Source organism: Ornithorhynchus anatinus, chromosome 2 (genome assembly GCF_004115215.2).
Source record: "Ornithorhynchus anatinus isolate Pmale09 chromosome 2, mOrnAna1.pri.v4, whole genome shotgun sequence".
Classification (NCBI taxonomy): domain Eukaryota; kingdom Metazoa; phylum Chordata; class Mammalia; order Monotremata; family Ornithorhynchidae; genus Ornithorhynchus; species Ornithorhynchus anatinus.
The window spans coordinates 39,786,035-39,801,359 of NC_041729.1; the positions used below are offsets into that span (position 1 = coordinate 39,786,035).

The 15,325-nt window shown below is 47.6% G+C and overlaps 1 non-coding gene across 1 annotated transcript; it reads left to right on the plus strand.

The window, feature by feature from the left end:
• The first annotated feature begins 3,826 nt into the window (after window positions 1–3,826).
• On the plus strand, window positions 3,827–3,963 carry LOC114809934. Its single transcript, XR_003757705.1, has one exon. It is a non-coding gene; the product is annotated as a small nucleolar RNA SNORA7 (small nucleolar RNA).
• The last annotated feature ends 11,362 nt before the right edge of the window (window positions 3,964–15,325 follow it).

Genomic DNA, 15,325 nt, shown 5'->3' on the forward strand with positions numbered 1-15,325 from the left:
CAGAAGGAGGGAGTGAAGATAGGGGTATGAAAACATCCCTTTAGTATGTCTGCTTCTGGACAGCTCACAAAAATGTGGACACAAAGCATGACTAACACATTGCAAATGTCCACCCCGCTCAGAGATCAGGGGCCGCCCAGCAGTTTGCAGCACGCTGGACCCCTTTTTTGGCAAAAAAAAAAAATCTACTATCAGGGGAACAATGCCTGAATTCCAAGGAGAAGCCTAATTGTTTTCCATTCAGTTCTGCTGATTGCTCGGTGGAAGTTCTCTGTGCTGGGCCAGAGCCCTCTGCGTTTTCCCATATAACTGGGAATGAGAAACAGAGAGCAGCAGGTTTCTGCAGCAAGGTCTGTCCTGGGCTCCGGGGAAGCCTCCCAGGGGACTCCCATCCAGGAAGTTGGCATTAATGGAGAGGAGACTTCGTCAGTCCCTTTGCTCATGAGGGACAAACTAGACCAGGGGCCTCACAAGAATCAGTTTGGCCCATGTTGCTCTGAGACCTTTAAGGCTCCCCCGGAGGAGGTGGCTCCTTTAGCCTGGTTGCTACTTAACCCTAATCTCCCACCCCAATTCCTCTCTTACCTCCTTCCCAGATTGCACCGCGGCGTAGTGGATAGAGTACGGGCCTGGGAGTCGGAAGGACCTGGATTCTAATTCTGGCTCTGCCACTTGTCTGCCATGTGATCTTGGGCAGGTCACTTCACTTCTCTGGGCCTCAGTTACCTATTATAATAATAATAATAATAATGTTGGTATTTGTTAAGCACTTACTATGTGCAGAGCACTGTTCAAAGCACTGGGGTAGACACAGGGTAATCAGGTTGTCCCACGTGAGGCTCACAGTCTTAAAACCCAATTTAACAGATGAGGGAACTGAGGCACCGAGAAGTTAAGTGACTTGCCCACAGTCACACAGCTGACAAGTGGCAGAGCTGGGATTCGAACACATGACCTCTGACTCCCAAGCCTGGGCTCTTTCTACTGAGCCACGCTGCTTCTCTAAGTCCTCTGACTTCTCCAAGTCCTCTGACTCCCAGACCCATGCTCTTTCCACCTCCAGTTTACCCCTGGATCTTGTTCTTACTCCATCCCAACCCATCCGAGTCCCTACTTCTGCCTAATTGCTGGAATGAGTCCACTGGGGCCCCCAGAGCGCTCTCCACACAATGAACACTCAGTTCCCCCTGCCCTCAATTCATCATCCCCCTAGCCAGAGCCACCCCAAAATCACAGGGGCAGGGAGACAGAGTCATTTCAAGAGACTTCCCATACCTGGTTGAATTCCTCACAAAACACACTCAGAGCCCATCACCCAGGTGCATGAAGAATTGAATCCTTTTTAATCAGGTTGGCTCCCTCACAGGCCCTTCTTAGGGGGGCACCATTGTTTGCTGGAAATGAAAACAATGAAAACACAGGAAATATCTTCCCCTGGCTGTACAGGTCCCGGAATAGCCTTCTTTTGTAGTTTACCTTTGGGGCTGGGGACACGGCCCTGGTCCGGACAGATTCCTGCTTTGGCAGGGTGGTCCTGACTTCAGGGACGCCGCCTTGGCCTGGGCCAGGGATAATTTTAGCCTGCTCCTTTATGTTCCTTCGGCCCTGGCTGTGTCATGGAGTGTGTGGGTATTCTGTGGGGTTTAAGGGGCCGGGAGGGGAGGAAAATGATGGGCTACAAGGCGGTGTAATCATTAACACATTAACTTTTAACAAGAAAGCAAACCCTTTCAAACTCTTCCGCTGAACGGGCCTCGGGACACCCTATGCAATCTCCACAGTTCATGATTTGGGGACCCGATTCCAACAGGGTACGCGTGGGGAGACTCGACAGCCTCAGCCTGTGTTGTGGGGAAGGGAGCCCAGAACAGGCTGCGGGGGAGGCAGCCTCGATCCCTAGCCCCACAAACAAGCTCTGGAGCAGGGAGCGATGGTCAGGCCCTACATCTTGCCTACTCTCCTTCACTGCGGCTGGAGGGGGGGCCACCTCCTAGAGAACAGTAAAAGGCAGTTGACTGTGAGCACACGCCTCCCCCCACTGCCAAACTTTCACCCTCTCCCTCAGAACACAGGATCTTCCCTCTGGTCTGGCAAAACCCCCAGGCTGGGAGGAGCCATGGACCAGGTTTGACGTCAGCTGCCTCCTTCCTCGGCTCCCACTGTGTGCTGTCTCGGGTCAGTTCAGGCCTCAGTGATTCAGGAGAAGGACTTGAGTTGGTCTCTTCTAGTCCATCTCCTTCCATCCCTATCTGTTCTCTGCTCTAAGTGGGAAGACCTAGGTGGCCCTTGCAGCTGAGAGCTGCTTCCCTGATTTCTGTGGAGCTCAGAGTTCTAGGCTGGGGACCGGTCCTCTACAGGTTTCAGAAGGGGACGAGCCAGGCGCATGCTGGATGGGCATGAGCAGGTTCTGGGGGTGGCAGGGCTGGTCGCTGGCCTCTCCCATTACAAGGCCCGAGACAAGAGACTCCCTCCCGGGGCCCACTCACCTCTCCGCTCAGGGGCCTTAACACCTTGACCCTGGTCCTAGCTCCCCTGGATCCTGAGCCTGAGCTGAGAATATCGTGACCCCATCTGGGAGTACCTGACTATCCCGAAAGGCCCTGGCCACTTCCACAGTCCCAGAGGGCATGGGACATCCCCAGCTTGAAGAGACGTGAGGTGCCCCAGACCCGAGTATCCTGGTCCCGGGGACAGGGAATACCATTTCTGAGTAAGGATTGTAAGGACCAGGGAGGATGAGGGTCGTTCTCCCCGTCACTTTCAAGAGTCTCTTGCCTTGGCGCACCACAGTCGACCCTGACTTTCTCAGGAAATTCAGAGCTGTCTCTTCCTGCTGGGCGCCATGTGGGCTGTGCCTCTTGGCTAGCCGGCTGGCACAGAGCAAGCCTCTGGACTGCTAGGTCCCTCAGCCGGTGCACGGAGTCTGGTCTCCGAGGCCGACGATGAAAGGCCGATTCTGCTCTGATGGGGGGCTGGGGGCCGGAGCTGGCAGCGCTTAAGGGAAAGAGAGGGGATCACAAGTTTAAGTTGATTTACACTCCTCATTAAAGGAGGAAAGAGGCTGCCACAAAAGGAGGATGGAGCGGCAAATGACTCCTCAGCCTGTCTCGACGGGCCCCGTTTAATGAAACGGCAGTGATCAGATAATAACGGTGGAAAAGCCAGAAACACACTGTACATGGCTTTGTTTCAGGAAGAAAGATGCTTTTGTAAGCCCTAAGGGTGGGAGAAGCTGCATGTTTGTCCACTTTCAGGCTATGATGACCACAAAGAGCCAGGCTTTGTGAGGATAACCCCTCCTTGGTTCTGACCCATTGTGAACCCCTCACCGCTTTCTGGCCTCCCCAGTACAACGGGGCTCAGAAAAATCAACTCTGAACTAAGTGTATCTCTTTCTAGACAGAGCCTCTGAAGTGCAGATTGGTGTTGGATGCTTGCTTTCTAGGTCATTGCATGAATCTGCGTTTGATATGTTAAGGCACAGCTGGCTAGAAAGAGAGTCTAGAAAGGAATAAGAGGCAAGAGGATATATGTCAGGAGAGCAGAAGGATAGACAAGAAGCAGTGTGGCTTAGTGGGAAGAACACAGACATGAGAGTCCGAGGACCTGGGCTCGAATCCCAGCTCCATCACTTACCTGCTGTGTATCCTTGAGCAAGTCACTTGACTTTTCAGTGCCTCAGTTTTCTCATTGGTAAAATGGTGATTCAATTCCTGTTCTCCCTCCTACTCAGACTGTGATCCCCATGTAGGGCTCTAACAACCTAATTTTCCTGTATCTACCCCAGTGCTTAGTACAGGATTTACCTCATAGTAAGCACTTAAATCACCTCTCAGGGTTGCACCTGGAGAGTTTCCAGTACTCTACCAAATCGACTATGGGAGGGAGAGTCAAGCAGAGGCATATCCATTCCATTCCTAACTTGGGCAGTGGCTAGCAAGTGGAAGGCAATCTGCTACAAGTCAAAACTCACCTGTGCTGGGCAGCAGTGGCATGGGAGAAAGGCGAGGGCGGAGACTCAGGATTACTGCATGGAAGGAGTCAGTGGTAAACCCCTTTCATATTTTTAACCAAGAAAACTCTATGGATACACTACCACAAAGGTTGCAGATGGAGGTGGGGCATTCTGGGAGAGATGTGTCCAAGGCGTCGCTATGGGACGGGCACGGCTCGGCTCGACAGCGTAAAACAACAACAAGAAGCACTTAAATACCATTATCATTGTTGTTGTTATTATTCCTACTATCATTATGTCACAGGAAGTTACTTGAAAGCTTTCTCTTCTTCATATCACCCTCTTCCAGAGTCAACAGGGTGATAAGAGATTCAGACTCATCCTCAGTGCCTGCTTTAAGGGGGATACATTGACCATGCAAAATTAGAAAGCAGTTAGGCTGGGCCTTAAAGAAATTAGCACAGGCATGTGGGAATTGAAAAAGCAGACTTGAGGGAATGAAAATGGAAAACTTCCTGCACCCCTCCAGTACTGGTCATCTTTGTGGGCTGCACTCCCGCTGTGACACTGGTGCTCAGAGCTGTTATGACAGGTGAACAGTTTCCAGGCTGTTAGGGTCAAAAGGCCGCATGGTCTCGTGAAGAAAGCATGGGCCTGGGAGTTGAAAGGGAGTTCTAATCCCAGCTCCATCAATGTTGTGTGACCTTAGGCAAGTCACTTCACCATTAGACTGTAAGCCCATCAAAGGGCAGGGACTGTCTCTATCTGTTACCGATTTGTACATTCCAAGTGCTTAGTACAGTGCTCTGCACATAGTAAGCGCTCAATAAATACTATTGAAATGAAAAAAACTTCACTCCTCTGTGTCTCAGGTACCTCCTCTCTAAAATGGGGATTTAGACTGTGAGCCCTACGTGGGACAGGGACTGTATCCAACCCGGTCTACTTGTATCTACCCCCATGCTTACTAGAGGGTCTGCCACATAGGAAGCTCTTAACAAATACCATAAAAAAAGATTATGTGACATGTGGTCCATTCAGATATACAATTCTTCCACTTGAACCAACTTCTCTAGTCCTCTCATATAAAGGGGTATTTGTTAAGAACTTACTGTGCGCCAAGCACTCTTCTAAGCAATAGAACAGATACAATATAATCAGGTTGGACACAGTCCTTGTCCCACATGGGGCTCACAGTCTAAGTAGGAAGAACAATGGATATTTAATCTCCACTTTGCAGGTTGGGGAACTGAGAGAAACCTTAAATGACTTACCCAAGGTCACAGAGCAGCAAGCAAGTGTTAGATCCAGGATTAGAACCCCGGTGCCCTGATTCCCAGGCTTCTCTCTTTCCACTATGCCATTCTGCTTCTCTGGCTGTCAGGATGAGACTCCAAACTATAAAAAGGGGTTCTGGAGGTGGAAATTAGGTTTTGGCCTACTGCCACTCCACGGGACGCTCCCAACTCCCTAACTGACAGGGGCTCAGCTCTCAAGTGCTCCAGCCCAACCCACTAGGCTAAGGCTGTGTAGTGGAAAATTGAAATAATAATAATAATCACAATAATAATGATGGTATTTGTTAAACACTTACTATGTGCCAAACACTGTTCTAAGCTCTGGGGTAGATACAAAGTAATCAGGTTGTCCCACGTGGGGCTCACAGTCTTAATCCCCATTTTACAGATGAGGTAATGGAGGCACAGAGAAGTTAAGTGACTTGCCCAAAGTCACACAGCTGATAAGAGGCGGAGCCGGTTTTAGACCACTAAAGATCTGACTCGAAGCCCATGCTCTTTCCACTAAGCCACGATGTTGCTGGGGAGCCTGGTTATCTCAGTAGCAAGAGCTGATCCCTGGATTTCTAGCATGGCCTTGTAAATTTGCAATAGTTCCATAGGCCAAGGCCAAGGGCGGAAACTAGGTGGAGCTAAAAAGGAATCAGACTTTGGACAAAGAAGATTTGACTCCTTTGATTAAAAAATGTTTTTTAATATTGCCACACCTCCAAAAATAAAATTTACTCTCTAGGTTAGCACGTATAGGGCCTATTGGGAAATACATCACTGTGGGCGCAAGCAGTGTTTTTAAACTTTTGAGACTACCACTAAGTACAGCTTGGCCCTTTCTTGAACCACCACAGGTCCAGCTCTTAAGCCAGAATGGAGAACTAAAATGACACTTCTACGGACAAAGGAAACTTTACCACTTCCTTACATTGAAGAGAACCAAAAGTTACTGAGAGTAAACAAGTAAGCAAATGGAATGCCCTCTTAGTGCCATCAGCTGTCCTTTGAAGTGCCACTCAGAGCAGCGTGGCTCACTGGAAAGAGCACGGGCTTTGGAGTCAGAGGTCATGGGTTCGGACCCCGGCTCTACCACTTGTCAGCTGTGTGACTTTGGGCAAGTCACTTAACTTCTCGGTGCCTCAGTTACCTCATCTGTAAAATGGGGATTAAGACTGTGAGCCCCACGTGGGACAACCTGATTCCCCTGTGTCTACCCCAGCGCTTAGAACAGTGCTCGGCACATAGTAAGCGCTTAACAAATACCAACATTATTATTATTAACACCTAGTAATCATGAGCTCTTACAATCGATAAGTTGTATTTATTGAGTGCTTACTGTGAGCAGCACTGTACTAAGCGATTGGGAGAGTACCACAGATTTGGTAGACACCTTCCCTGCCCACAGTGAGCTCACAGTCTAATTCCTGAGAGTCAAGACAGGTTCTTTTTTTTCCAGTGGTATGTATTAAGTGCTCACTGTGTGGCAGTCCCTGTATTAAATGATAGAGTTTCAAGCTAATCAGGTGGGACACAGTCAGTGTCCTACATGCGGCTCATAGTTATATTCCCCATTTTAAAGTTGAGGTAAGTGAGACACAGTCTCACGGTCACACACGGCAGGCAAGTGGTGGAACTGGGATTAGAACCCAGGTCCTCTGACTCCCAGGCCCATGTTCTTTCCACTAGATCATACTGCTTCTCATCGGTCGCGGAGACTCCTTCCTTTGAGGTCTTTAAGAACAAGGTAGATGTCTTCCTGAGTCTCTGTCCAGCTTGGAAGCAGAGGGATGGATTATTAAACTGCTCAAGGTTCCTTCCTGGTACGGAATTCTACGATTCCATCCCTGGAGTCAGACTAGGTGTCTCTCATAAGATATATGGGAGTTACGCTCCAAAAAGGAATATTTCACTGCTGAGGGGAAGAGAGGGTTAAGCAAACACTTCTCCAGCTAAGAATAAGTAAACTCAAAAACAGGTCAGACATGCATGCTGGGTAAGCTTCCCAGACCTGCCTCTCTGGGCAAATCTCTCCCGCCTAAAAGTCCTGAGTGACTTACAGAGAAATCTGACCCACTGATTCTCATTCACATACACGCTGAAACAGGCTATTGTTTGGTGTCTTTAGGAGGCTTCTCACGGCCTTGTTCAGTTCCTTCAACTTAGGGGTTGAAGTTGACTTCAAAACTCAGAAGTCACGGCTTTGTTTCATCTTAGTAAGGCATCTGGATCCTTACGGAAATGCTGTGAAGGGTTCTGAATTGGGGGTTCAAGGATGGCAATTTTTGAGCTGAAGTCAAACCTGTGATTTACCAGGCAGCTGAGCAGAGCTGGTTGAACGGAACTGAGACCTGGACAATGATGTCAACCAATCAGTCAGTCGTATTTGAGCGCTTACCACATGCAGAGCACTGTACTAAGCACTCGGGAGAACACCATACGATAGAATAGCATATTCCCTGCCCATAATGAGCTTACAGGCTACAGGGGGAGACAGACATTAATATGAATAAACGATTTATAATAGGTAATTTAAAGATATGTACATAAGTCTTGTGGGGGCGAGGCTAATATCAAATGACCAAAGGTTACAGATCCGAGTGCCTAGATGACACAGAAGGGAGAGCGAGCAGGGGAAAAGGGGGTTTAATCGGGAAAGGCCTGTTGGAGGAGAGGTGACCTAAATAATGCTTTGAAGGTGGAGAGAGTGGTGATCTGGCATATATGGACAGGGAGGGAGTTCCAGGCTAGGGGGAGAACATGCACGAGAAAGGGGTTAGGGCAAGATACACTATATTGGGGCACAGATCATGCTATGGAGCTAGAAAGACACCATCAGGGAAACCGCTCACAGTCGGGCACTATGGTATAGAAGCAGTGATTGTTAGGCACAAGCAGAGGAGCACTGAGGCCTAGCAGAAAGAACACCTGCCTGGGAGTCAGAGGATCTGTGTTCTAATCCCCGCTCTGCCAGTTGCCTGGGCAACTCACTTATCTGTTCTGAGCCTAGGTTTCCTCATTTGTAAAATGGGGATTCACTCTCTGTTCTCTCTCCTATTTAGACGGAGAACCCCATAAAGGACAGGGACCGTGTCTGACCTGATTAGCGTCTATCTACCCCAGTGCTTAGAACAGTGCTCACTACATAGTAAGTGCTTAAATATAATGATACTAGTAGTAATGATAATAATATTAAGCTTCTCTGGCTTACCTCTGGGGAGAGGTAATGAGCGTGTCTCACCCAGGCTCCCAAATCAAGATCCTTTCTCCCCAGTTTAGCCAAGGGAGACCCCAAAGGGGACAGAGAAATGTCTCAAAAATGCCCTCAATAATATTTAAAAAGGGGATAAATTCAGCCTCCTTGGCCAAGGAGGGTGGAAGAACACTGATTAACCCTGATTTAGGTCCATTGGAAAGAGCTCAGTTCTGGGATTCAGACTACCTGGATTCTGGTCCCGGCTCTGCCTATAATAATGTTGGTATTTGTTAAGCGCTTACTATATGCAGAGCACTGTTCTAAGCGCTGGGGTAGACACAAGGGAATCAGGTTGCCCCACAGTGGGGCTCACACTCTTAATCCCCATTTTACAGATGAGGTAACTGAGGCACAGAGAAGTTAAGTGACTTGGCCCAAAGTCACACAGCTGACAAGTGGCAGAGCTGGGATTCGAACCCATAATCTCTGACTCCAAAGCCCATGCTCTTTCCACTGAGCCACACTGCTTCTCTGCCTATAGCTGGCTGACCCAGACCAAAGCCGCACTTGCACTTTGCAATGTGCTGCACCTCTGCCCGCCTACTTGTTGGTTGCACCCCACGCTCCAGGAGGAACAAAGTTGCCAAGAATGAAAGAGGGTAAGTAGGTAGCCCTGTGCAAGTCATCATCGCTATCACCGATTCCTCTGCAAAGGCTCTTGGTCCTGCGGTCTCAGGATGGAGTCTGTTCGCCGTTCGCATTCGCTGTTTTTGACAGGAGAGTCCATCGAACAAGGAGTCCAGGTTCTTGCAGCCTCCTGTTTTTGAAGAGTGAAGGAGGCAAGGGTGTGGCAGAAGCAGTGAAGTGAGAACCCTTGAACCTCCCTCCCCTCATGGAAATATCTGCCCAAATGGCAACTACCTTATCAGATTCAGATCGGTCTTAGTCATTTTCAAGCATCGAGATAGCCCACATGGAAAGGAAAGTCATTCTCGTTTGTGAGAGATCGTGGCTGCCGCCGACGCGCTCTGGATGCAGTTCCTGGACCCCACGAAGGGAGTCAGTCAGAAAACGAGTACCTTTGGAGAATCCGCCTAGCGCAGGGCCCTGGCTGCCTGGGGGCCAGGTTCAAGAACGGACTTGGGCCTTGCCCTTGGGACTTCACTCATTAACCTACATGATGATTCCTGGAAAAGGGGAAGAGGCGATGGCTCAGGAAAAAGCTGAAATCTCCCCCGATTAGCCCAGAATGAACCCAAGGCATCAGCAATAGGGGAAGTTGGAACGGGGCAGAGGATGATGCAGGAAGTGAGGTCAGCCCAGTGGAAAGATTGCACAAAGGCTTCCTGAGGGTAGGCCGAAGGCAAAATGAAACCATACTGGTCCGGTCCAACTATCTTCCTTATGCGCCAACTTCAGGAGCCTGTTTTCAAGGAAAGGAACCCCTACCATTTTTCTCCCCTTCACAGCTCTAACCCCAGGGAGTCAAAGGGAAATTCCATCTAGGTGTTTCTAATCCATAGGCACTTATTTCCTCAGAGGAGGCAGAGTTAGGGCCCATTCAAAAGCTTAGAAAGCTGGGGGTTTTTTCTTTTTTTTTTTCCTCAACGTCTTTTTATCTCCAAAACAGGAAGTCACATGCTGTCAAAAGCAAACAGACTTGAACAACTAGCAGTTTCAGGTTGGATTCAACACTCCAGACGATTCCTTGTCTCCCTCTCCTTTCCTGGGAGGTTCAGAGGGCCCTGGGAGGTCTGCCCAAGATGGGGTTTCGGGGAATACCTGGTCTGTTTGGTCGTTCATATGAAGAGGATTGGGTCTAACACCCATTTCTTTATTCTAGACTTTATATAGTCAGCCAGGGGTCCTGGTTAGGAGTTCTCTCCATCTTTCTTCTAACCCTAAATTTATATGGGATTCTGTAGAATTTTCCCAGGATTGCCCAATCCCAGTGGTAAAAGCTACATCTTAAATTTCTTCCTGAGTGTCTGGATAACTCAACTGGACTTTGAGTCAGGAAGACCCCGACTCTGCCTTGAGCTACAGAGTCAGTCTCCACCGTCAGGAACCTGTGGGTTAAGTCCCTGATGGGTAACTGGGGGAGGGAGCCACTGAGAGGGTCTGATCCCAAGGACAGGCTAAGATAATAATGATACTAATAATTGTGGTATAATTGGATCTAAGTCCTGGAGTAGATACAAGATATTCATGTCAGATAAAATCTCTGTCCCACAAGGAGCTCACAGTTTAAGTAGGAGGGAGAATACGTATTGAATTCCCATTTAAAGATGAGGAAAATGAGGTAAAGAGAAGTTTAGTGACTTGCCCAGGGTCCCACAGCAGGTAAGTGCCAGAGCTCAGGTCCTCTGACTCTCAGGCCTATGGTCTTTCTACTAGGCCATGTTAAAATATCCGGTCCTCTGTAGTCTGGAGAAAATACAACTGAGGGGGACTAAAAATCAACTTCTAAGTACATTACTTGTATGATTATGGTATTTGTTAATTGCTTTTTATGTGCCAGGCACTGTACTAAGCACTGGGGTGGAGACGAGCAAATGAGGTTGGACACAGTCCGGGTCCTACCTGGAGCTCACACTCCTAATCCCCATTTTACAGTTGAGGAAAATGAGGCACAGAAAAATGAAGTGACTTGCACCAAGTCACACAGCAGACAAGTGGCAGGGCTGTTATTAGAACCTATTTCCTTCTGACTCCCAGGCCTGTTCTTTATCCAGTAGGTCACGTTGCTTCTCTTTCAAGTACAGGAAAGTATATTATTTGTAGATCAGTAAAAAACATTGCTTACTGTCAAAACCCCCCCAAAAACAACACGTTCTTTTCACAGACAACCTTCACAAGGGCCCCCTATAGTAAATGGAAAACATTTCAGTGATGTGCCAGTGTCTTAAAAACACCGGTGCTATCTGACTCTTCTCCAGCTATGGGTAAAGAGGTCATATTTTCAAAAGACAAAAACGAAGAATAGTAGAGGAGTCATTTTGGAGTCAGACCAGTGGTTCATCCAACTCAATTCGGTCTGACAAGGGCAACAGGTGCCAACTTTTCCTCGTGAGATCTGGGGTGGAAAGGAGGCAGGGAGTTTAGCAGAGGGAAGGAGAGGGTGGAGGGCGAGGACTGGGAGCGGGCGGGCTTCAAAGAACTAACAGACCAGAAACCGACCATTTGGGGCCTTTCCAGACCTCATTGGAAACTCTCAAGTCTTGTCAGAAACCAGAGATGAGCAATGCTGGGAGTCAAGCTCAAAAAGCTGTGGTGGCCACCGCTCCCATAGCCCCCATGGTGTGGGTGCCCGTCCTTGGAGAAATCAGGTAATGGTCGTTGCCCTTCTTGACATCCTTCCTCATGTTGAGGGCTCAATCAATCAGTTGAGCTTTATATGCAGAGCACTGAACTAAGCACTTGGAAGAGCACAACAGAGTAAGGGGACACTATCCTCATTGTCAAGGAGCTCACATTTAGCAGGGGACCATTTGGTTGGATGGTCTTCTAGGCTGCTACCTCATATAGATCTGGTGAATTAAAAGATGCCAACATTGACTCCAAGATCTCTTTCATTCATTCATTCATTCAATCACCTGTATTTATTAAGTGTATACTGTGTGCAGATCCCAGTACTAAGCGCTTGGGAAAATACAACAATAAAGAGTGACAATCCCTGCCCACAATGAGCTCATAGTCTAGATGGGGCCAGGGAGACAGACAACAATACAAATAAACAGACATCAAAACAAATAAATAAAATTTCAGATATATACATAAGTGCTATGGGGGTGGGTGGGGGGATAGCTAAGGGAGCAAGTCAGGGTGATGCAGAAAGCCGTGGGAGATGAGAAAAAGTGGGGGTTAGTTTGGGAAGGCCTCTTGGAGATGTGTCTTCCATAAGGCTTTGAAGGAGGGGAGAGTAATTGTCAGGCAGATTTGAGGAGGGAAGGTGTTCTAGGCCAGAGGTACGAGGGGGGCCAGGGATCGGCGGTGAGAGAGGCGAGATCGAGGCACAGTGAGAAGGTTAGTACCAGAGGACTAAAGTATGCAGGCGAGGTTGCAGAAGGAGAGAAGTGAGGTGAGATAGTAGGGGGCAAGATGATGGAGTCCTTTAAAGCCAGTGGTGAGGAGTTTTTGTTGGATATGGAGGTGGATAGGCAACCACTGGAGATTTTTGAGGCGGTGGGGTGACATGTCCTGAACATTCCCGAGTTGTGACTGGTAGCTGTGAGCCCATCACTGGATTCCTTTCCTCCCTAAGTTCCGTACCTGGAATCTCCTCCCTCTGAAGCTCATCTGTCATTTTTCAGTCCACTCCCTCAGCTTCTTGCAGTTTATAGCCAACTGAATGGCATTTCACCACCCAGAATAGCTTAATGTCCTTTGCAAACTTGGAAAATTCACTGTACACTTGCAGATCATTTATGAAAACGTTCAACAAACCAGTCCTAGCCCCACTGTGTCTTAAACTATTGACATTTCAACACTTCATCTTAAAGAGAGGCTGTTTTGGCCTTCTCTTTGTTTCCTACCTGTCAGCCAGCTCTCTATCTGTGATGGAACATTTCCTCCAATCCCATGATTACTCAGGCTTTTTTAAATCTTTAGAAAGGAACTTTGTCAGAGGCCTTTTAAAATCTAAATATATTACATTTATCTTCTATCTACAAGCTTGCTTACTTCTTCAAAGAACTCAGATTAGTGAGGTTTGATTTCCCTTTTCAGAAACCATGTTGTCTTTTGCCCAACAGGGAATGTTTTCCTAAGAACTGTCTGATCCTTAACAGTTATCGATTCCACTAATTTGCCAGGGATAAAAGGGAAATTTAACAACCTATAATTCACAGGATCACCTCAGGAACTATAGATGGGAGTTCCACTGGCTGTGAGCCAGCTCTCCTTTATAGTGGCCGTTTGTCGAGACAGGTTCCACACACTTGCCAGGAGTTCTGTAGTCCCCCTCTGAGTTCTTCCACCACTTCCAGCGGGGTCAGGGAGTCCTGATGATTTGGTTACATCTAGTTCAATGGTTTGCTTGAAAGTATCCTGTGTGGTGGCCACAATTTGACTCTAAAATAATAATAATAATAATAATGTTGGTATTTGTTAAGCGCTTACTATGTGCCGAGCACTGTTCTAAGCGCTGGGGTAGACATAGGGGAATCAGGTTGTCCCACGTGGGGCTCACAGTCTTAATCCCCATTTTACAGATGAGGGAACTGAGGCACAGAGAAGTTAAGTGACAGTCACACAGCCAAGTGGCAGAGCTGGGATTCGAACTTATGAGCCCTGACTCCAAAGCCCGTGCTCTTTCCACCGAGCCACGCTGCTTCTCCCATCTAAAACCAGTTTGGATGGGAGAATCTCTCAAACCTGTTCCTCAGCACAGACCACAGTAAATTAATTGAGCCTTTCGGCTTTCCCTTTTTCACCCCTGAATGCACCTACTACCCTTTGATCATCATCCAATGACCCCTCTGATTCCCTAACCAACTTCCTGATCTGCATATATTTGAAGACTCTTATTCGCTTTGACAGCACTTTCAAGGTACTCTCCAAACTCTTTTTTAGCCCACTTAATTTCCTGTTCGCACCTGTCCTGCCATTCTTTATGGACTTTCCTGTACTCCACATTTGAAATGTATTTATTACATACTTTTATTCCAAAGCACTGCGCAAAACACTGGTGAAGATACAGGAAAATGAGATTGATGCAGTTCTTGTCCTTGTACTCCCCAGGAGCTTAGAACAATGAACTGCATTGGATAAGTGCTCAATAAATATTATTATGAACTTATTTACATCAACTTTAGCACTCATGTACGTATGTCCATTCAATTTGCTTATTTCGGTCACTGCATTTGTAAATCTTTTTGTTTGTCTCCCCTCTAAAAGTATAAACTCTGTGAAGGCAGGAACATAATCACTTCATTATTCTGTACTTCCAAAGCATGCAGAACAGTACGTGCTTCACTAATTGGGTGCTCAATAAATGTGACTACAACTGCTACTATTAGGAGGTAGGGAGAATAGGTAGTTTATTCCCATTTTACAGATGAGGAAACGAAGGCACAGAAAGTTTAAGTGATTTGCCCTTGGCAATGGCAGGCTACTGTCAGAGCTGGGTCTACAACCTGATTCTCCTAAGCCCCAGCCACTCTTTCCACTAGATCTAGCTACCTCCTGGATTTTGGGTTTTTTTTCCTAATTATTTTTTCCCCTTGCTGATCTCTTTTACTCTTCCAGCTGGCTATGCAAGATTTCTGTTTGGAGGCCAGTTTTTTGTCCTTTGGCACATATTTTTCCAGGCTTAACTGACATTGTCCTCTCCTGGTTCTCCTATTTTTCTGGCCACTCCTTCTCAGTCTCTGCCACGGGCTCCTCCTCAGCCTCCCATCCCTTAAATATGGGAGTCCCTCAAGGCTAAATTCTGGGAGCCCTTCTATTCTCCATCTACAACCACTACCTTGGAGAAATCATTCATCCCCATGGCTTCAACTACCGCCTCTATGCAGATGATTCCTAAATCTCCATCTCCTACCCTGATCTTCTTCCTTGCAGTCTCCTATTTCCTCCTGCCTTCAGGACATCTCTACTTGAATAGCCCACTGACACCTCAAACTTAACATGTCCAAAACAAAACTCCTTATCTTCCCACCCAAACCCTGTCCTTCCCGTGACTTTCCCATCACTGTAGACAACACCACCATCCTCCCTGTCTCACAAGCTCTTAACTTTGGGGTTATCCTTTGCTCATTCTGCTCATCCAACTCATATATTCAATCTGTCACTAAATCCTTTCAGTTCGACCTTCGCAACATTGCTAAAATCTTCCCTTTTCTCTCCATCCAAACTGCTACTGGATAAGCAAGCACTTCATGCTAT